At 52.2% G+C, this 21,480-nt stretch overlaps 2 pseudogenes across 2 annotated transcripts; one reads left to right on the top strand and one right to left on the bottom strand.

The window, feature by feature from the left end:
* Positions 1–14,675: 14,675 nt before the first annotated feature.
* On the top strand, positions 14,676–15,927 carry LOC310887763 (olfactory receptor 14C36-like; annotated as a pseudogene). Its single transcript has one exon. The product of its transcript is annotated as an olfactory receptor 14C36-like (transcript).
* Positions 15,928–19,799: 3,872 nt separating this feature from the next.
* LOC310887764 (olfactory receptor 14C36-like) lies at positions 19,800–20,787 on the bottom strand (annotated as a pseudogene). Its single transcript has one exon. The product of its transcript is annotated as an olfactory receptor 14C36-like (transcript).
* Positions 20,788–21,480: the final 693 nt, after the last annotated feature.

The following is a 21,480-nucleotide window of genomic DNA, read 5'->3' on the forward strand; positions in this document are numbered from 1 at the left end:
CGATACGGAGAAGGCAGAGTTACTAAATGCCTTTTTTGCTTCAGTATTTACTGCTGAGATCAGCCCTCAGGAATCGCAGATCCTGGAGACAAGAGAGGAAGTCTGCAGAAAAGAGGACTTTCCCTTGGTTGAAGAAGATCAGGTCAGAGGTCAGCTAAGCAAACTTGACATCCACAAATCCATGGGCGCCGAAGGAATGCACCCACTGGTGCTGAGGGAGCTGGCCGATGTTATTGCTAGACCACTCTCCAACATCTTTGAAAGGTTTTGGAGAACAGAAGAGGTGTCTGAGGACTGGAGGAGAGCCAATATCATGCCAGTCTTCAGAAAGGGTAAGGAGGACTCTGGCAACTGCAGCCAGCCTCACTGACATCCCTGGAAAGGTGATGGAGCAGCTCATGCTGGAGGTCATCTCCAAGCATGTGGAGGAGAAGACGGTGATCAGAAATAGTCAGCATGGATTCACCAAGGGGAAGTCATGTTTCAGCAGTCTGATATCCTTCTATGATGAGATGACTAGCTGGGTAGATGAGGGGAGAGCAGTGGATGTGGTCTACCTTGACTTCAGTAAGGCTCTTGACACTGTCTCCCATAACATCCTCATTAACAAGCTCAGGAAGTGCAGCCTAGATGAGTGGACGGTGACGTGGACTGACAATTGGCTGGACGACAGAGCTCAGAGAGTTGTGCTTGGTGGTGCAGAATCTAGTTGGCGGCCTGTAGCTAGTGGTGTCCCCCAGCGGTCAGTACTGGGTCCAGTCTTGTTCAACTCATTCATCAGCAACTTGGACGATGGAACGGAGGGCACCCTCAGCAAGTTTGCTGATGACACAAAGCAGGGAGGAGTGGCTGATACCCCACAGGGCTGTGCTGCCATTCAGAGGGACCTCAACAGTCTGGAGGGTTGGGCCAAGAGGAATCTCATGAAGTTCAACAAGGGCAAGTGCAGGGTCCTGCAAATAGGTATGAAAAACCCCATAAACCAGTACAGGCTGGGGGGGGGTCCTGCTGGAGTGCAGCTCTGCAGAGAGGGACCTGGGAGTCCTGGTGGACAGCAGGCTGCCCATGAGTCAGCAATGTGCCCTTGTGGCCAAGAAGGGCAATTGTATCTTGGGCTGCATTCGGAAGAGTGTTGCCAGCAGGTCAAGGGAAGTGATCCTCCTCCTCTGCTCAGCCCTGGTGAGGTCCCACCTGGAGTATTGTGTCCAGTTCTGGGCTCCCCAGTACAAGAGATATGTAGAACTACTGTAGAACTACTGGAGCAAGTTCAGAGGAGGGCTACAAAGATGATGAGGGGCCTGGAGCACCTCTCGCACGAGGACAGGCTGAGAGAACTGGGCCTGTTTATCCTGGAAAAGAGAAGACTGCGGGGAGACCTCATTAATGTATATATAAATACCTGAGGGGAGGCCGTCAAGAGGATGAAGCTGGTCTCCTTACAGTTGTGCTCAATGGCCTCAGAAGAGCTTGTGTGGGAGGCAGTCAGTGGCAGTGCCCCCCACCAGCTGGCTCTGCCTTCCCAGCCTGACCAGCACGGCCCTGCAGAGTGCCCCCATGGCCCCGGTAACCACAGCCCCCTCGCTCTGCAGAGCAGCACTGCCAGCTCGGGGGCTGTGGGCAACATGGGCGGTAGGGGCTGCAGGAATGGCTGCTCAGGCCAGCCCAGACGTGCTGGACTGGGACAAGGCTGTGTGGGACATGGGGTGTGCTGGAAGCAGAGCAGGGTGCTGTGTATGTGCAGTGGTGCTGCCTGAGGAGCCCAGGGCCAGCAGTGTTTTGGTGTGCTGTGCTGGGGAGCGGGGCTCGCCTTGGTGGTTGCTGGCTTCCCTGTTGAGTAGCATACAGGGGGGTCTCCTACAGATGGCAGCAGCAGCAGGGACACTGCCACTGACCTCCACTTCTCCATTTGCTGCTTTGGGGCCAGCCCAGCCTGGGCTGCATTGCTGGGCTGGGCTGGGCTGGACTGGGCTGGGCTGGGCTGGGGAGACGGCAAGGAGGTGTGGAGAGCTGGGGAGGGTCTGGGCTGGGATGGCCTCCTGGGAGAGGCAGGGAGGACCAACAGAGTGGACACTGCCACTATTTCCACGTGCCTCCCTCACCTGGCCGTGATCTCCCTGTTTGTGAGCACTGGCTTGCCTACCTACCTGAAGCTCCCCTCGTACTCCACCTCATCCAAGGACCTGCTAGTGGCAGTTGTGTACTCGGTGGTGCCTCCAGCAGTGAACCCCCTCATCTACAGCACAAGGAACCAGGAGCCTAAGGATGCAGTGAGGAAACTCTTTGGATACATGCTTCAAGCAAGTATTTGCACACATTACTCTTCAACATAAGTCATGTGCCAATAATCCTATCAGGACACTGATATTTTCTGAAATAAACTGTTAGGACAATCTTCTTTAATTTTATTTCTTTCTTAATATTGTCTAAAGCTTGTGAATTTGACTTAATGTTATTCTTGGTGTCCGATATGTAATGTTTTTTTTTAGTTTTGACCCAATCCTCTAATGTACTTATAGAACTGGGCATCTCGTGCAGATAATGACAATAAAGAAGAGAGTAGAAATTTACTGGTCTCATGTCCCATCTCCTCCCATCTCTTCTGCAGCTGGGGGAGCAGCCCCAACATGCACGAGGAGCTCAGGACCGAGAGCCCAGCTGCCACACGGAGGAGCAGCCCCGGTGGCCCTCAGGGCTGCCCCTCACTGCCCGCTGGGCTCTGCCTCTCTGCTGCCTTTGGGTCGGGGCTGCTGCTTCCCTGGAGCCATGGCCATGGCCAGCAGCAGGACGTGGCCTTTTCACTGCTGCTCTCTTTTGGCTTCCACTTTGTTCTCTTGTTCCCTTGCATTTCTCTTAGCCCTCAGATCACGTGTGCCTTGGTGACAGTCCTGATGTCTCTACAGTGGCATCTCTGCCACATGTCTGCACTCGTCTGCCAAAGATAGTGTCAGAAATACAACCAAGGACACCTTCCCTGGACAGGCCTCTTGTTTTTCTGGGCTTCACCATGGGTCAGAGTCCCATAATGATCACTGAAGGACTGTGGGATGCCTTCTTGGTTGTACATAGCCTAGCAAATAGTAGCTGGCCTTTCACTGGCCTGGGAGTGTCCCACTGGTGCTGGGCCTGATGGCAAATCGCATCCTGGAGAGGAATCTGGAGCTGCTCTGTGCCTGGGGCAGGCCTCTTGTGCTGGCCTGGGGAGCGGGGCTGGCCCTGCGAGGCACAGAGACTCTGTGCTGGGGATCTCCCAGGCAAGAGACCAGGGCTCCTCCAGCTTCACGGACCTACATTTCCTGAGCCATGGCTGGCCCCAGCCCGGGGGCTTCTGGGGAGGCCCAGAGCCTCCCTTGTCCCAGCAGCTGCGGTGCCTTGCGAGGGGCTTTGGGCTGTGTTGGCCATGCCCAGAGCCCTGCAGCAGCCTGCGGTGGGCACTGCCCTGGGGCCAGCTCAGCCTGGGCTGCTGGGCTGGGCTGGGTTGGGCTGTGTTGGGGAGAGGGCAGGGAGGTGGGGAGAGGTGGGCAGGGGCAGGGCTGGGTTGGGCATTGCCTGGCAGAGAGCAACAGCAGCTTCAGGGAGTGGTGGGAGCATGCAGGGGAGGGCTCCCAGCAGGGCTTGGTGCTGCAGAGCCAGGGCTGGGGAAGGGAGCACAGAGTTGCAGGGGCAGGGGAGAGGAGGCCGCTCTGGGCCCTTGCTGGCCTGGGCAGAGCAGGAGGGGGCCCAGGGCATTCGTCCCCTCACCGCAGCCTGTCAGGACCTGCAAGGCGGTCATGGAGCATCCAGGGCCAGGCTCTGCCCCTTGGCCACGAGCCCTGCCTGCCCTCCTCCTGCCATGCTCCGTGCGGTGGCTGCAGCAGAGGGGACCCCCAGCCAGCCCCTGCATGGGGCTCTGCCAACCACGTCGCCACGGCCCTCTCCAGCGCCCTTCTTGCTGCTCTCTGATGCATGCCAGTACCTCCCAGTGTGTGCTGGCCAGCACATTTGCTGAGGCCCAGCGCAGGGGCAAGAAGGTCAGCAGTGCCTTTGCAGCCCCCTGCCCTGCACCTGCCTCTCCCTTTGCCCTCAGACCCAGCCTTGCCTCTGCTGGCAGGAGCGCTCTTGGCATGTGCTTCCTGGCCTCCCCTCGCCTCCGGACTGCTGCTGCCCACTGAGAGTCCTGGCACAAACATGTGCTCAAATGCAGCACCACCCCTTGGGCTGCTTCTCCTGGCCTCCCCCACCCCACTGCCTTGACTCCTTGTCTCTGCTGGGCCCCCTCTTTGACACCCAAATATGTCCCTTGGCTGTTGGCTCTATCTCCCCTGCCCCACAGGATGACAAAGATGGGGTGGGATATATTACTGTTGTGTGGAAGTGTTTTTGTAATCCACATTGGTGATGGCACAAAAAGACAGTTCCTTCACCAGTGATCTACATCCTACTTTAGGTGAATTTTCAGGATCTATATTCATCACAGGAGAACAAATACTGATGGTCACCTGTACTTGCATTGTCATCGCTTTGTCCATCATGGTGTACTCCCTCATCTTCCAGGTACTTCCACCCGTCTTGAATAAACAATCCCTGTTGAATGTCCCCTTTCCAGCTGCCTGTCTGGACCTATGCACTTCCCATGGTTCTCCTGCTTTGCCCTCCCCTTACCCTTTGACCATTCAGGCCTCTCTCACTGACCCAGTTGCTGCTTTGAACTTCATTGAGTTGAAGCTTGCCCATCTATTAGCAGTCTGCCTAATTGTTTCTGTAGCAAGCTCCTCATCATTTATCATTGAATTAGGATCATATGGAATAATACTAATCTTAATACTTTTAATTTCCTATCAATCAGTATAAAATACTTAATTTACAGTCATCCTTTTGTGAGGATAAACCAGTGAGGCAAACCTCACTGGAGACATACAAGATGAGGAGCTTGTTTGCTGTTTGGAAAATTGCTGCATGTTTTCCTGCTGTTTGTTTTAAAATAAGGAAAAACCCTTCTGTGGCTGTGTGCAGCCAGGTCTCTAAGGAAAGCAGGTGGGAGCTGGTGCAAAGGGGCTGTAACATCCAGCTGCAGACTTCAGTGCAGAAGTCTGGTGTAAGGAAAAGTGATGCAAGTGCCAGGTGGCAATGAGAGAAATGTCAGGGTTGGGGTGGTGAGGAGCAAGGTTGTCCATGCACTGTCAGACCTCAAGAGTCTGCTTTTCCTCCCTATGGATGTTTCCACAGGAGAAGCCCTGGATTAATATCAATCGAAGAAAGATGCTCAAAGCTGAAATGCAACTAAATCCACCCTTTAAAAAGAGAAAAGATTTTTATTAGGTGCTTTTTGAAATCTTCCTCCTTAACTACACCATGAAAGCTCTCCAATTAGCTGTCCAAGTCTTGAAGACTTGAATAAAACTATGGGAGACATATGGTTCCTTAGGTGTTTCTGCATTTTAATGAATTCCATGGTGGATTTTGGTGCTCAGCCTGTGAACCTCAGGTACTGAGAGGAGAATGATGCAATTGCTTGAGAAAGTAAAGTCAGAAGGAAAAGTTGAAGTAACTTGGAGTATTAATGGTCCCCACTGAGGGCCATTACCAAGAGATTCTCCTCAGGGACTTGTTAGGGCAGATAATTGGAGGCCATGTTTACAGATAGGCAAAGCACTGTGCTGAGAAAACTCTGGGTTTGTTGTGGTGAAGTAAAAGCGACTGGGAGGGAAGATCCTGCACCCCCACATCTGGCTCATGGCTCACGCTGTCTGTGGGATGTGGTGGGCAGTGTGATACCAGGAGAACAATGGCATAACACTTCCCTGCCTCTGCACAGGGTCTCAAGAAAGCAATGAGCCCCCTTGCAATGACTATATCTCATCTCCTCCGAAGCTCTATCCAAGGGGACAAAAATGTCAGGGCTGTTGGGGCCTTCTCTTCTTGCCAGCACCCACCTCTTTGTCCTCTCCAGACTTCCCTATGCTGCCCCACACTTTGCCCTATTTCCTTGAAGGCTACAGACACCCATCTCTGTTCACCACCTTGCTCTCATCCCGGCATTTCCGTGGTTTCACCAATGTCTCGTCAACCCTCACCAGCTGTTCCTTGAAACACAAAGCCATGGTCTGATCATAGACACTCTTTGAGTGATCTCTAGCACCACAGCACAACCCTTTGAGGGACATTTCTTCCTCTTCATGGCCAGTGCCAACCTTCCAAGGTGCACTTTGCGGCAGTTTTTTCTCTCCTGCTCTTTCCTACTACCAAAGAGAGCTCCATCAGGGTGGAAACCACTCCTGAAATAGGCATCCCAACCCATTGGCCTTCTAGTGGCCTGTCAGCCAACCAGACAGAAGTCACCTCACCAGCATCTTCCAAACCATGGTCCTGCTGCTGGCCTTGCAGCTTCTTGTGTAGACACAACCAAGCCTTGCGCCAGCTGCTGTCCGGTCATGGACTCAAGCAGAAGGGACAGGACAAGCCATATTCAGGCCTTCTTTCTGTATGGGTCCTCCTGGGTATGTAGGCAGAGGGGATCCCACAGTCAGCATGCCAACCAGGTGCCTTCTGCTGGCCTAGCAGGACCACTGGCAGATTTCAGCTGAAAAGTACAGATCCTAGGTAGAAGTGTGACCTGTCAGCTACTTCAGACAGAAGTGACCTCACAGTCCCTTTCCGTGACACGTTGCTGCTGCTGCCCTATCAACTGCAGAGACAGAAGTGACCTCACAGTCCCTTCCACAGTCATATTCTTCCTGCTGGGGCAGGAGATTGTGAGGCAGAGCTGAGCTCATCAGAGCGTTCCCACCCATCTCCTCCTTGTGATCTACAAGCTGCTCAGATCCATGGCCCTTCACATTCATCTTTGAATGCCATGTGACTGCACCGCGATCTCACGGTTCCTGCCCTCCCCCAAGGGAACAGGAACCTAAAGTTAAGGGTCAGGAAAAGGGTTAAAGGTGAGAAGGTTAATGCACAGGAAGACAGGCTTTGGATGATAGTTGTTCGTGTATGGCATTAGGGACTATGCGAACCTTTCTGGGTGAGAGATTAAGTAGATGTTTCGTGGGAGGTTTTGGTGTTCTGCTTGGGGTGTCAGGTCTGTGGTTAGGGTATGGGCAAGCTCTTTGGCTGAGGGTTTTGTTTAGGTCTGCAAGAAGACTAGGGTTAAATAGAGCATTTCAATGCTAGTGTTAATGGCAGGGATCAGGGTGAGCGAGAGAGTAAAGGTAACGGAGAGGGGTCATGGACTAATTTTGGCTTCAAGGGATATTGTGGTCAAAAGTTAGAGCAGTGGATTCCTGTCAGGGTGTGGAGTGGCATTTAGATTTAGGTATTAATGTAACAGGTTAAAATAGGGTAAGGGCCTCACATGGCTGCTTTAAGTCAGCTATATGGTGGGATCAACATTACCTGAATATTCTTACCTCTCCAAAATCGTTAGCTTCTGCTGTCCAAGCTCCTCTTTCCTCCCCCAAATCTCACATCTCTCCTGGCCAGGCTCCTCCTGCCCTCCCGATATCACTCATCTTCTTAGGGGCAGCTTTCTGATGGCTTTCATGAACTCAGAGTATGTGTCTCACCTCTGTTGGCTCCTCTGTTCCTGAGAAAGAAGCAGCTCCTAAGCCAGCATGGAGAAGGACACAAAGGCTGTCGGAGCACCCTGCACAATGTGCCCAGCAGCTCTGCAACACCACAAAAGTGCGCTTCCTGCCTACATGTTTTGGTTCTAGAATGGCTCCTATGGACCCAGGGTAACTTCTTCCATGGCCTCATGAAGGCTTTGTGTTCCCCCAGGCATCTGGGAGGCAGTGGCCCCCTCTGTGTAGAAAACTGAAAGCAGCCCTGAAGGATGAATGAGGCAAAAGCTGAAACCTCTGACATGCCAACACCCGTTCAAGACCTCTTCCTCAATGGGGCCTACCAGGTACTTAGGGAGAGAGGATCTCACAAACTATGTGCAAAGCAGGCGCATCTGCTGGCCTGTCATTAAGACCAGTAGATGTGACCCTAAAGGCACAGATCCCAGCCAGGATTCAAGGGATGACCTGTCAGCTACTTCAGAAAGAAGTCGACTCAGAGGCCATTTAACAGCCATTTGATCCCTACTGGACTTAAAGCTTCTGAGGCACCACTGCCTCATATGCCTTATACCATACGTACAAAACACTCCCTTCTTGGGCCAGAATCTGCCCAGGTAGAAGTGAACTGGTTGTGATCCTTCAAGCCCATGGCACTGCTGCTGGACTCCCAGCCCATTTGACAAACAGCAGCCAGTTATGTGCCAGTCCTGTGGGGTGCTAGGGCAGGAGGGACGTTGCAGGCAATGTTCCAGCCCCGTGCCTGTTTGTGGTCTCTCAGCTCCTTGTGCACAGTGAAGATCACACTCACGTCCAGAAGCCATGTGCCTGAAGCTGGCCTAGAAGACACTCAGGGGAAGTGACCTCCCAGCCCCCGCCCCAGCCACAGTCCCAGCTGGCGGTGCTGCTCTGCAGGGCGAGGGGGCTGTGGTGCCCGGGGCACAGGGCCATTCTGCAGGCCCGTGCTGGTCAGACTGGGAGGCAGACCCAGCTCATGGGGTCACTTCCATTGCCCCAGGGCTGCAAGGAATCACTCGCCAGACTCCTTTGCTGGGGCTGCTGCGTGCCCTGGGGCTGCAGAGCTCTCCTCTGCCTGCTCACACCAGATTGAGCACTTGAGCTCTGGTCAGTCCACCTTGGACAGGCTCACGCTCTGCGGTTGTGCGGTTGTCTCCCAGGCTCATATTGCCCCTGCAGATCACCTGGGCTCTCCTGGAAGCTCCTGGCTCCCTCCAGGAAAACAAAACAAAACAAAACAAAACAAAACAAATCAAAACAAAACAAAAAACCCTCATCTGCCATCAGCGCCATCATGTTCTGTGGAGCCCGATAGTCTAGGAATTAGAACTATTCATCAGCTGCATGGCCACTAGCAACTAACAGGGAACTTGTGAACCAGCCCCAGATCCCTAAACTCCATGCTGGGACTCTGCTCTCACCACACCGAGCCCTTGTGGAAAGCAGCAAAGCACAGAGCCTCCTTGGAGTCTCTTCCTTGGGCTTGTTCTTGACAGCAACTTTGCAGGAAGGCCTCAGCCTTCAGGCAGTGCCCGGAGGAGATCCCCTCTTAGGAGGGAAGTGCTGCAGCAAGTGGAGGCCAGCTGTGCCACTGCCGTGCCCACTGCCTGTCCCTGCCTGCAGTCCCAGCACAGCCCCACAGCAGCACTGGCACCAAGCTACAGGAGAAGCGGGGCCTGACCCCACCAGCAGGGCTCAGCAGGAGAGGGTGGCAGTGGCAAGAGAGCAGCTCTGCAGGCACCAAGCGCTGGTGCTCCCTGGCCGTGTGCTGGGATGGGGTTCTTTTCCTCAGCACCCCTGCACACGGGCACTGCCCCTGCAGATCCAGACCAGGTCTCAGAGGAAGGACGTCAGACAAAGAAGGCAGTGCAGGCTCCTTTCTTTTGTTTATATTCACAGAGAGCCTGGCTCGTTGTGTGCAGAGTCTTTGAACTATGCTCAACAAGTAGATACTGAAATGGAAATGGGATGAATAATACAATTTTACTGTGCAAAATTAGCCAAATTAAAAATAAGGAAAAGTTGAAATAAACATACACACACAGACACACAGAATATTGACCATTCCTATAATAACTGACATTATCACAAAACCACAGAATTGTCTATGTTGGAAGAGACCTCCAAGATCACCTAGTCCAACCTATGACCTAACGCTAACAAGTCCTCCACTAAACCATATCTCTAAGCTCCATATCTGAACGAGTTTTAAAGACCTCCAGGGATGGTGACTCAACCACTTCCCTGGGCAGCCCATTCCAATGCCTAACAACCCTTTCAGTAAAGAACTTTTTCCTAACATCCAACCTAAACCTCCCCTGGCGCAACTTTAGCCCATTCCCCCTCATCCTATCACCAGGCACATGGGAGAATAGACCAACACCCACCTCGCTGCAGCCTCCTTTAAGGTACCTGTAGAGTGTAATAAGGTCGCCCCTGAGCCTTCTCTTTTCCAGGCTAAACAATCCCAGATCCCTCAGCCACTCCTCGTAAGACTTGTTCTCCAGAACCCTCACCAGCTTCATTGCCCTCCTCTGGATATGCTCCAGCACCTCCATGTCCCTCCTGTAGTGAGGGGCCCAAAACTGAACACAGTACTCGAGGGGCGGCCTCACCAGAGCCGAGTACAGGGGAACGATCACTTCCCTAGTCCTGCTGGCCACACTGTTTCTGATGCAAGCCAGGACGCTGTTGGCCTTCTTGGCCACCTGAGCACAATGCTGGCTCATATTCAGCCGACTATCAACCAATACTCCCAGATCCTTCTCTGCCAGGCAGCTTTCCAACCACTCATCTCCCAGCCTGTAGCGCTGCTTGGGGTTGTTGTGCCCCAAGTGCAGGACCCAGAACTTGGCCTTGTTGAATTTCATACAGTTGACCTCAGCCCATTTGTCCAGCCTATCCAGATCCTCCTGCAGAGCCTTCCTACACTCAGGGAGATCGACACATGCACCTAACTTGGTTTCGTCTTCAAACTTACTGAGGGTGCACTCGATCCCCTCATCCAGATCATCGATAAAGATATTAAAGAGAACTGGCCCTAATACTGAGCCCTGGAGGACTCCACTAGTGACCGGCCTCCAACTGCTGGTCACTAGTGGAGTCCTCCATTCACCACAACTCTTTGGGGCCAGCTACCCAGCCAGTTTCTAACCCAAAGAAGTGTACGCCAGTCCAAGCCATGAGCAGCCAGTTTCTTCAAGAGAATAATGTGGGAAAGGGTGTCAAAAGCCTTACTGAAGTCAAGGTAGACCACATCCACAGCCTTTCCCTCATCCACTAAGTGCGTCACTTTGCCATAGAAGGAGATCAGGTATGTTAAGCAGGACCTACCTTTCATAAACCCATGCTGACTGGGCCTGATCGCCTGGTTGCCCTGCAAGTGCCACTTGATGATACTCTAGATAACCTGTTCCATGAGCTTCCCTGGTACTAAAGTGAAACTAAGAGGCCTATAGTTTCCCAGGTCCACCCTCCAGCCCTCATTGTAGGTTGGCTTCATGTTTGCTAGCCGCCAGTCAACTGGGTCCTCCCCTGATAGCCAGGACTGCCGATAAATGATGGAAAGTGGCTTGCTTAGCTCTTCCGCCAGTTCTCTCAGTACCCTCGGGTGGATTCCATTCGTCCCCACTAACTTGCATACATCTAAGTGCTTTATCAGGTTGCCAACCATTTCCTCGTGGATTACGAGGGTCACGTTCTGCTCCCCATCCCCTTCCGCCAGCTCAGGCGGCTGGGTAGCCAGAGAACAACTGCTCTTTCTCCTAAAGACTGAGGCAAAGAAGACATTAAACACCTCAGCCTTTTCCTCCTCTCTGGACACTAGGTTTCCCCCCGCATCCAGTAAAGGATGGAGATTCTCCTTAGTCCTCCTTTTTGTGTTTACGTTTTATCCACTCTGGGTCATCTTTGGGCACATGGGGACAGACTGCTCCTGAGCCATTAAGATTTCCTTCTTGAAGAGTGCCCAGCCTTCTTGGACTCCTCTGTCCTTCAGAAATGCCTCCCAAGGTGCCAGCCAGTGTCCTGAACAGCTCAAAGTCTGCCCTCCAGAAGTCCAAGACAGCAGTTTTACTGATCCCCTTCCTGACTTCACCAAGAATAGAAAACCATACCATTTCACGGTCACTCTGCCCAAGACAGCTCCCGACCACTACATCTCCCACCAGTCCTTCTCTGTGAACAGAAAGTCTAGCTGGGCACCGTCCCGGTAGGTTCACTAACCAGCTTTGTCAGGAAGCTATATCCACGCTCTCCAGGAACCTCCTAGACTGCTTCCGCTGAGCTGTATTGTATTTCCAGCAGATACCTGAGAAGTTGAAGTGCCCCATCAGAACAAGTGCTGGCGATTGCACGACTTCTGCCAGCTGCTTGTAGAATGCCTCTCCTGTCTCCTCATCCTGTTTTGGCGGTCTATAAGAGACCCCCACCAGGATGCCTGCCTTGCTGGCCTTCTCTCTGATCTTAACCCACAGGAACTCAACCTTATCATTCCCAGACTCGAGTTCCACAACCACAAAACACTCTAATACAGAGAACCAAACCACCACCTCTTCTGCGCTCCTGTCCCTTCTGAAGAGCCTATAGCCAGTCATTGCAGCACTCCAGTCATGGGAGTGGTCCCACCCTGCTTCGGTGATGGCAACCAGGTCATAGCCAGCCTTTTATTTCTTTGCTATTGAACACTGGCTACAGCTATATTATATTGGACATGCATCAATAAAATCTCTGTTTATGACCCAGAGAAATATGACACCACAAATGCCACTCAAATGTCACTCTGACACCTCCAATGTCACCAGGGGTCTGCATCTGAACAGATCCCTCCTGCCCTCCACCTCCATTAAATGTGCTGGGAGCTGAGACATGCAGCAGACATGCAGATGTCTGGTTTGTGCACACATAAACCAAGTAAAGCGGAATCCCAACTCCTGTGGGCTTGTGCGAGGAGGCTTGAAGCCTCCTTCTAGCCTCTGGACTGCAAATAAAGAAGGAGATGCCTTGACTGACTCAGCTGAAACCCTTTCCTCTACAGGGAGAGGGAGATCCCTCCCGGTCCTTGTGTGGGTGTTCTGCCTAAAACCAGGACATGGAAAAGTGATTCTTGGACATCATACCTCTTCTGAAATGAAAAAGGACAGTGTTCCCTGTCCAGTGGAGGGTAACAACGTAAATGTTTACTTCAGTGTGTTTCAAAGTTGATTCTCCCAGAGGCCCAGGGACTTGTCAAGAGCTCCCTGTGCTGCTGAGCTGAGCTGGGCTCCTGGGACCAAGGGGAGCACCTGGCAAGCGGGCAGCGCTGCAGAGAGACAGCTCTGCCCACGAGCAGCTCCTCTGCACAGCGCAGCAGGGCTGGGGGCACTGCGTGCAGGGGACAAGGGCGGCTGGGAGAAGGGAGGGAGATGTTAAAGGAAGTGTGGAGGGAGAGCTCACTGCGGGAGAAATCTTCCCAGCCCTGAACAGGGTAAGTGTCTGTGTGAGGGCAGGCAGGTGCAGTATCCTACAGGTTCTTTTACAGCTGCCACTTATCATGGCTGGTAGGACATGTCACAGTGTCTGTCCTGGCTTCTCTAGTGTAGAGGATGGGGATGATTCCTGGGTAATGATTATCTGCCAAATTGTCAGAGGGACAGGACATGAGGGCTCCTTCTCACAGGGCAAGCTGCAGGCTGTGCAGCCGGGGTGCAGGCAGGGGTGCCCAGGGCTGTGGTGCAGAGCAGGGTCCCTGCTTTGCCCCAGGGGCTGTGTGCCGGGGCAGGGCCTCTGCTGCCTGCCAGGCTCAGCACTCAGCCTGCCCGGGGAGCTGCCAAGGGTGCTGTTAGGGGGGGGAGATGTTAAAGGCAGTGTGAAGGGGGACTGCTGAGAGCTCATTGTTGGAGAAATCTTCCCAGCCCTGAACAGGGTAAGTCTCTGGCTGCAGGGCAACACAGCTCTTGTTCCTGGTGCCATCTCCAGATTTGCTGGCAAATCCCACAGCCCATGGGAGCTTACAGGAGGACTCTCAGAGTTTCTTTGGAGAAGAGAATAACAAGGTTCAGAGCAGGGATTACCTGCCCAAGCTCTCAGAGGGACAGGACATGAGGGTTCCTTCTTGCAGGGCCGGCTGCAGGCTGTGCAGCCAGGGTGCACGCAGGGGTGGCCAGGGCTGTGGTGCAGTGCAGAGTCCCTGCTGTGCCCCAGGGGCTGTGTGCCAGGGCAGGGCCTCTGCCACCTGCCAGGCTCAGCACTCAGCCTGCCTGGGGAGCTGCCCAGGGCGCTGTGGGGAGAAGGTGTGGGTGGAAGGAGCCCCCCCCCCATCAGTGCAGGGCAGGGTCTTGCTGTTGCCCAGAGGCTGCTGCCTGGGGCAGGCTGCTCACAGCTCCAGAGCACTCCCAGGGCATCTCAGAATGGACTCCACAAGAGAAATGCCAGAGCAAGGGATTCTTGAAGAGAAGCATTCTGTGCTTTGAGATTTCTCCTCTTGCTTTGCTGGGTGGCAGATGACGAAGGGAATTTATTTTTCCATTATGATAAAGACACTGAGTCCCCAGTTCTTGTTACCTTCTGTTAGGTTAGAGCTGCTCCTTAGACTCTGAACTTGAGGAGTTGTCCCTGAAAAGTGCCCTGGGACAGGAGGTGTCTGCAGGGCAGAGCTGAGCACACAGCAGGTGGGACAGGGTGTGTGAGCAATGGCAGGGAGGAGATGTGGGGACAGGGAAGCAGTTGGCAGTAGGGACAGCTCCAGGCAGCAGAGACGTGGGCAGGGAGGGAGAGGGAGCTGCTGCCTGAAACGCCAAGGGAGGGGGGATTCAGGCACTCCCTGCCAGGCCTGCAGTGCAGGCACCTTCTCTGCAGCAACCCCCTGCTCTCCTCTGCCACCCAGCACAGCTTCTGCCCTCAGGGGCTTTAGGGCATGAGCCACCTCCTCCTCAGCTGGACCTCCAGAAGAGGAGAGGAGCCTGTGTCCTGCAAGGTGATACACAACAATGAGGCTAAGAATACCTGCCTTGCAGTGTCACTAGGTGGCATGCAAGCTTGGTAAGTTCAAGGCTCCACTGTGTGCCCATCTGCCTTTCTCTGTGTCAGTGGGTTGGAGCACTGTGGTATTCTTTCTTATTTCTCCACCTGTGTGTGGTTCTCCTACTCTGTCTGGTATGCAGGTGGGTGTAATCTTCTGTTCTGACAGAGACTGCTTTCATCCCCATATCCCTTCAAGGGTGTCTTCATGGGAACAAGATTCCCAAGGTCCATTTTAAGTCAGGCATGCTGTCATTCAGTTGAGTGAGCTGGAGAATGAGCTGACTCATTCAACTCAGGGAACGGTGATTTCCTGTGATTCCTCTGAGACAAGGAGTGGGTTTTTCTCAGAGAAATCTCTCTAACATATATCTGTCTTTTCCTCCATGGAGAGTCAAATATGTGAAGAGGCTGCAAATGTGCAACAGCACCTTCCCCACAGAGTTCCTCCTCCTGCCATTCACAGATACACGTGAACTACAGCTCCTGCACTTCGGGCTCTTCCTGGGCATCTACCTGGCTGCCCTCCTGGGCAACGGCCTCATCCTTACAGCCGTAGCCTGCGACCACCGCCTCCACACCCCCATGTACTTCTTCCTCCTCAACCTCGCCCTCCTCGACCTGGGTTCCATCTCCACCACTGTCCCCAAAGCCATGGCCAATTCCCTGTGGGACACCACAGCCATTTCCTTCATTGGCTGTGTTACTCAGGTCTTTATGTTTGTCATGTTTGTCACAGCAGAGTTTTACCTTCTCACCATCATGGCTTATGACCGCTATGTTGCCATCTGCAAACCCCTGCACTACAGGACAATAATGACCAGCAGAACTTGTGTCAACATGGCAGCAGCTGCCTGGGGCAGTACTTTTCTCTATGCTGTGCTGCACACTGCCAATACCTTTTCCCTCCCCCTCTGCCAAGGCAATGCCCTGGACCAGTTCTTCTGTGAAATTCCCCAGATCCTCAAGCTCTCCTGCTCTGATGCCTACCTCAGAGAAGTTGCATTCCTCATCTTCTGCTTTTGTTCAGGTACTGTATGTTTTGCTTTTCTGTTGCTGTCCTATGTGCAGATCTTCAGGGCAGTGCTGAGGATGCCCTCACAGCAGGGACAAAACAAAGCCTTTTCCACATGCCTCCCTCACCTGGCTGTGGTCTCCCTGTTCATCAGCAATATCATGTTTGCCTATCTGAAGCCCCTCTCCATGTCCTCCTCATCCCTTGACCTTTTGCTGGCAGTTCTCTACTCAGTGGTGCCTCCAGCAGTGAACCCCCCTCATCTACAGCATGAGGAACAAGGAGCTCAAGGATGCTGTTAGTAAACTGCTTTGGGGGATGTTTTTCAGTACTCGTAAAGTCTTTTTCACTCTCCAGAAGTGAAAATTGTGCATCCCATTCCAATACACTTTTTGCTTCTTTGTTTGTTTTTATCAGTATTAATAAAATTGTTTTTTCCTTATTGGCATTTTTACTGCTTTTGCTTCTTGCATTCCCACATAAATCTTTGGATTCCTCCCACTGCAATGAATGAGTGAAACTGCTCCGTCTCATATAAATGCTTTATACATGTACAAGTAACTGTAAGTCAGTGAAGACTCTCGCAACACCTTTGTAATAAACAGGACAACTTGTGTGCACTGCCTGAAGGCTGAAATTTCCTACCCAAGCCAGTGCAAAGAATAGGCCCAAAGAACTGGTCTATACAAGAGTCTGTCCCTGTTTTGGTTCAGAAGGGAATGGCTCATTGTTGCACTGTGACCTGTCAGAGACCAAGGGCTAGATTTAACACTCACCCATAGGTGTCTGCTGACAGCAAAGACAGCGAATGGTCACTGCATTACATAGCCAGGGCTGTTCCCACATGTGACCCGTAGATGATGTCCTTCAGGAGAGGAATCTGGAGCTACCTGCAGAGCCCAGGGTACTTCCAGGGATAGCAGAGCCTGGCTTGGGCAATGACCGCAGCCCCTCTGAAAGTGAGCGACCTCTCACTGTGGGCTCAGCCACAGGGAAAGAACTAAAGCCAGGTATTCTCAGGGAACCTGTGACTCTGCAGTCTCGGAGAAGAAAGTCTCTGAGCCCAGCCCTGAGCTCTACAACATCGAAACACTCTCTAATATGAAGAGCCACACCACTGCCCCTCTGTTGTTGCCTGTCCCTTCTGAAGAGCTTATAGCCATCCTTTGCAGCACTCCAGGAAAGATCATACACAGAGAAAATGAGGAGGTGATTGGTGACAGCCAACATGTCTTCACTAAGGGCATATCATGCCTGACAAATCTGGTGGTCTTCTACGATAAGGTTACAGCATTGGTAGATAGGGGAAGAGCAACTGACCTAATCTACCTGAACTTGTACAATGAATTTGACAATGGCCCCCATGATATTCTCATCTCTAAATTGGAGAGACATGGATTTGACGGGCGGACCACTCACCGGGTAAGGAATTGGCTGGATGATCATACTCAAACAGTTGCAGTCACTGTATCAACAACAAACTGGAGATCAGTAAAGAGTGGTATTCCTCAGGGGTAAGTATTGGGACCAGCACTGTTTACCATCTTTGTTGGTTACATGGACAGTGGGATCGAGTGCGCCCTCATCAGGTTTGCCGATGACACCAAGCTGTGCGGTGCAGTTGACACGATGGGGAGAAGGGAAGCCATCCAGAAGTACCTTGACAGGCTTGAGACATGGGCCTGTGCAAACCTCATGGAGTTCAACCAGGCAAAGTTCAAGGTCCCGCATGTGGTGTGGGGCAATCCCAAGGACAAATACAGGCTGGGCAGAGAATGGATTGAAAGCAGGCCTGAGGAGAAGAAGGTGGGGGTGCTGGTGGATGCAAATCTCACCATGAGCCGGCAGTGTGTGCTTGCAGCCCAGAAAGCCAACCGTATCCTGGGCTACATCAAAAGAAGCATGGTCAGCAGGGCAGGGGGGGAGATCCTCCCCCTCTACTCTGCTCTCATGAGACCCCACCCAGAGTGCTTTGTTCAGCTCTGGGGCCCCCAGCAAAAGAAGGAAGTGGAAATATTAGAATGAGTCCAGAGGAGGGCCACAAAGATGATCACAGGGCTCAAGGACCTCTCCTATGAAGACAGGCTGAGAGAGCTGTGGTTGTTCAGCTTGCAGAAGAGAAGGCTCTGGGGAGACCTTCTAGCAGCCTTTCAGTACCTAAAGGGGGACTACAGAAAAGCTGGGGAGAGACTCTTTGTCAGGGAGTGTAGTAACAGGACAAGGAGTAATGTCTTTAACCTAAAAGAGAGTATGATTAGATTAGGTATAAGGAAGAAATTTACTCTGAGGATGCTGGGACATTGGAACATGTTGTGTAGAGAAGCTGTGGATGCCCCATTCCAGGAGGTGTTCAAGGCTAGGTTGTGTGTGGTTTTCTTACACTAGGGCCCTAAAGCAGGATGCAGGTGGGGTCTCACACATATGGAGAAGAGGAGGAGAATCACTTCCCTAGACCTGCCACCTATGGTATTATGATGCAGTCCAGGATACGATTGGCTTTCTGGGCTGCAAGTGAACATTGCCAGCTCATATCCAGGTTTCCGTCTACTAATATCCCCAAGTGCTTCTCTGCAGGTCTGCTCTCAAACCAGTCATCACCCAATCTGCACTGATGCTGGGGAGTGTCCTGACCCAGGAGCAGGACCTTGTGCTTGGCCTTGTTGAACTGCAGGAGGTTCACATGAGCCCACTCCTCAAGACTGTCTAGGTTCCTCTGCATAGCGTCCCTTCCCTTTTCTGTATCAACTGCACTTCTGGCTATCTCAAATCCCCTCCCTGTCTTCCATGAACCTTAGCATGCTTTCCAGGAGGTTCTGCTCCAACATCTTCCCAGGCACAGAGGTGAGGCTGACCAGTCTGTAGGTCGCTGGGTTGTCATTTTTAGCCATTTAAAAGATAGGTGTTATATTTTCAGACTTCCTGGGACAGCACCTGACCCCAACAACTTTTCCAAAATGATGGATAGTGGCTTAGGAACTTCATCTGCCCGTTCCCTCAGAACCCTGGCATGCACCTGATTGGGTCTCATGGAGTTTGCACCCTCAGGTTCCTCAGGTAGTTTCAAACCTGTTCTCTCTCTACAGTGAGTGGACTTCATCTCCCCCGTCCCTGCCTTGACATTTTGTGACTTGGGAGGTGTGGAATGGGCTGGTGAGAAAGTCCAAAATGGTGTTGAGTACCTCAGCCTTTTCCATGTCAGTTTTAGTCAGGTCCCCTGTGATGCTTTTTACGGAGGATACAATTTCTTTGCTGCCTTATCTATCTGCAGAAACCCTTCTTGTTATTCTTTGCATCCCTAGCCAAGTTTCTCTCCAGCTGTGCCTTGGCTTTCCTGATCCCATCCCTAAACTCCTGGGCCATATCCCTATAAACTTTCCAATTTGTTTGTCCCTACCTCCACTGCCTTTGCTTTTCCTTTCTATGCTTTAGTTTGATTATGACATCCTGACTCAGACAATGGTCTCCTGCCTCCCTTGCCTCATTTCTTCACTGCCCCAGGAGACACTGGCAGTGCATTCAGGATACTGGTTTTTTCCAGAGATGCTAGTAGGGAGGTCAGGTCTTGGGCAGCATTCAAAGCATTTGTGACAGGTTCAGAGATGATTGGATGAAGCCTCAAGAGAAGTGGTGTAAACCTAAAGAATAACACATTAGTACGATTATCTACAGGAAAAGACAAACTCTGAGATCTGTGCATAGAAGAGGAAGCAAGTTCTTGGTGATGGTACAAGGTTCCTTGTGGTCAATTTCTCGGTGCTTCCCGGAACTCGTAGTTCCTCATACTGCAGATGAGGGAGTTCAATGTCAGAGACATCACCGAGTACAGAACTGCCAGCACCCAATCTGATGATGGGAAGCAGATGGAGAGGACCTTCAGGGAGGAAAAAATGAGGTGCTGGATGCATAGGGAAAATGCTCTGCATTGATGCCTGGGCTCTGCACTGAAAAAAAAAAATCCTTTTTAAATGAATAGAAGAAACACAGAAGGCCACCTGTCGTGTGACAATAGGCGCAGTTACAGAAGGACTCTGAGTGAGTCTGACTGTGTGCGTGTCCCTGCAGAAGTAGAATGAATGCAAGCACTTGTGTGCAACCATGGTTAACAATGACAGAATGCTCCAAAGCACATAATTTGTCTGTGATCAATTGGAGATTTCTTGTGAAGAAAGACAGACAGCTTATTCTTTCTTAATTACCACCAGTAGGATCAATTCCTTCAGTGCTCCTTTGATCTCCTAGTTCCTCGTGCTGTAGATGAGAGGGCTCACTACTGGAGGCACCACCAAGTACAAAACTGTCACCACAATGTTCAGGGATGGGGAAGAGGTGGAAGGGGGCTTCAAGTACACATGATATACACATGATAGTGCTGAGAAACAGGGAGACCACAGCAAGGTGAGGGAGGCATGTGGAAAAGGCTTTGTGCCGGCCCTGCTCTGAGGGAATCCTCAGCACAGCTCTGAAGATCTGCACATAGGACAGCACAAGGAAAACAAAACATACAAAGAGTAAACACGCTGAAAACCCAACAACGCCAATTTCTCTGAGGTAGGCATCAGAGCAGGAGAGCTTGAGGATCTGGGGAATTTCACAGAAGAACTGGTCCAGGGCATTGCCTTGGCAGAGGGGGAGGGAAAAGGTATTGGCAGTGTGCAGCATGGCATTGAGAAAGCCACTGCCCCAGGCAGCTGCTGCCATTTTGACACAAGTTCTGCCACCTATGAGGGTCCCATAGTGCAGGGGTTTGCAGATGGTAACATAGCGGTCATAGGCCATGACAATGAGAAGTAAATACTCTCCTCCAAGTAAAAAAGCTAACAGAAAGACCTGTGCAGCACATCCCAAGTAGGAGTTGGTCCTGGTGTCCCACAGAGAGTTGACCATGGGCTTGGGGAGAGTGGTGGAGATGGAGCCCAGGTCAAGGAGGGCGAGGTTGAGGAGGAAGAAGTATATGGGGTTGTGGAGGCGGTGGTCGCAGGCTACGGCTGTGAGGATGAGGCCGTTGCCCAGGAGGGCAGCCAGGTAGATGCCCAGGAAGAGCCCAAAGTGCAGGAGCTGCAGCTTGCGTGTGTCTGCAAATGACAGGAGGAGGAATTCTGTGGGGAAGCTGCTGTTGGACATTTTCTCTCTGTGGGCCCTGACAACTGTCCCAAGAGAAAAAGACGGTGAAGAGTTAGAACAGATTTCTCTGCACAAAACCAAAGCTATTTCTCATAGACTCTCCCCCACAACACGCCTATCCTCTGTCCTATTTGGCAGGACCTTGCTGCAGTTCTCTGCCGGGAGCTCTGCTTTCTGCTGTCTGAGTATGCCATGAGGGGCAAGACCTCTGCCCATAGACTCCCGAGGAGTAGGTCATGCTCTAATTCTGTGGTATCTGGGAGCAGGGGGGATGCAGGGGCCAGGTCCGATATTCAGGATCTCTCAGGTAAAATCCCTCTGAACACTGACGAGCTTGTCAGTATCTGCACCCAGGAGTGCTGGGACACCACAACCCCATGGCCACATGGCTGGGGTAGAAGCCACAAGGTTAGTGCCTGACTCTGCAGCTGAAACTGCTGACTGCCCTGCTGGGAGCTCCACAGGTTAGAAAGGCCCTTTGGCACCTTGTTCCCCTGCAGACACCTCCTCTGCAGGATGCTGAGCACCAGTGCCTGATCCTCAGCTGAACTCCTCCCCACCACTCCAAGGAGCTGACATACCCAAGAGCCCCAGCATAAGAGAAAGACTGAAACAGGTGGAGGGAAAAGGACAAGCAGGATGACCGAGAGAGAGGAGAGACAGATGAGCAAGCAGAAAGGGGTCACCCTGCCCAGCCATGCCTGTTGCCTGCCAGGCAGCACCATAGCAGAGCAGCAGCTGTCAGCCCTTTGGTGGGCAGTGGGACAAGGCACATAACAGGAAAAGAAGATCTGC

The sequence above is a fragment of the Anser anser genome (genome assembly GCF_964211835.1).
Source record: "Anser anser genome assembly, chromosome: 29".
NCBI classification, from domain to species: Eukaryota; Metazoa; Chordata; class Aves; order Anseriformes; family Anatidae; genus Anser; species Anser anser.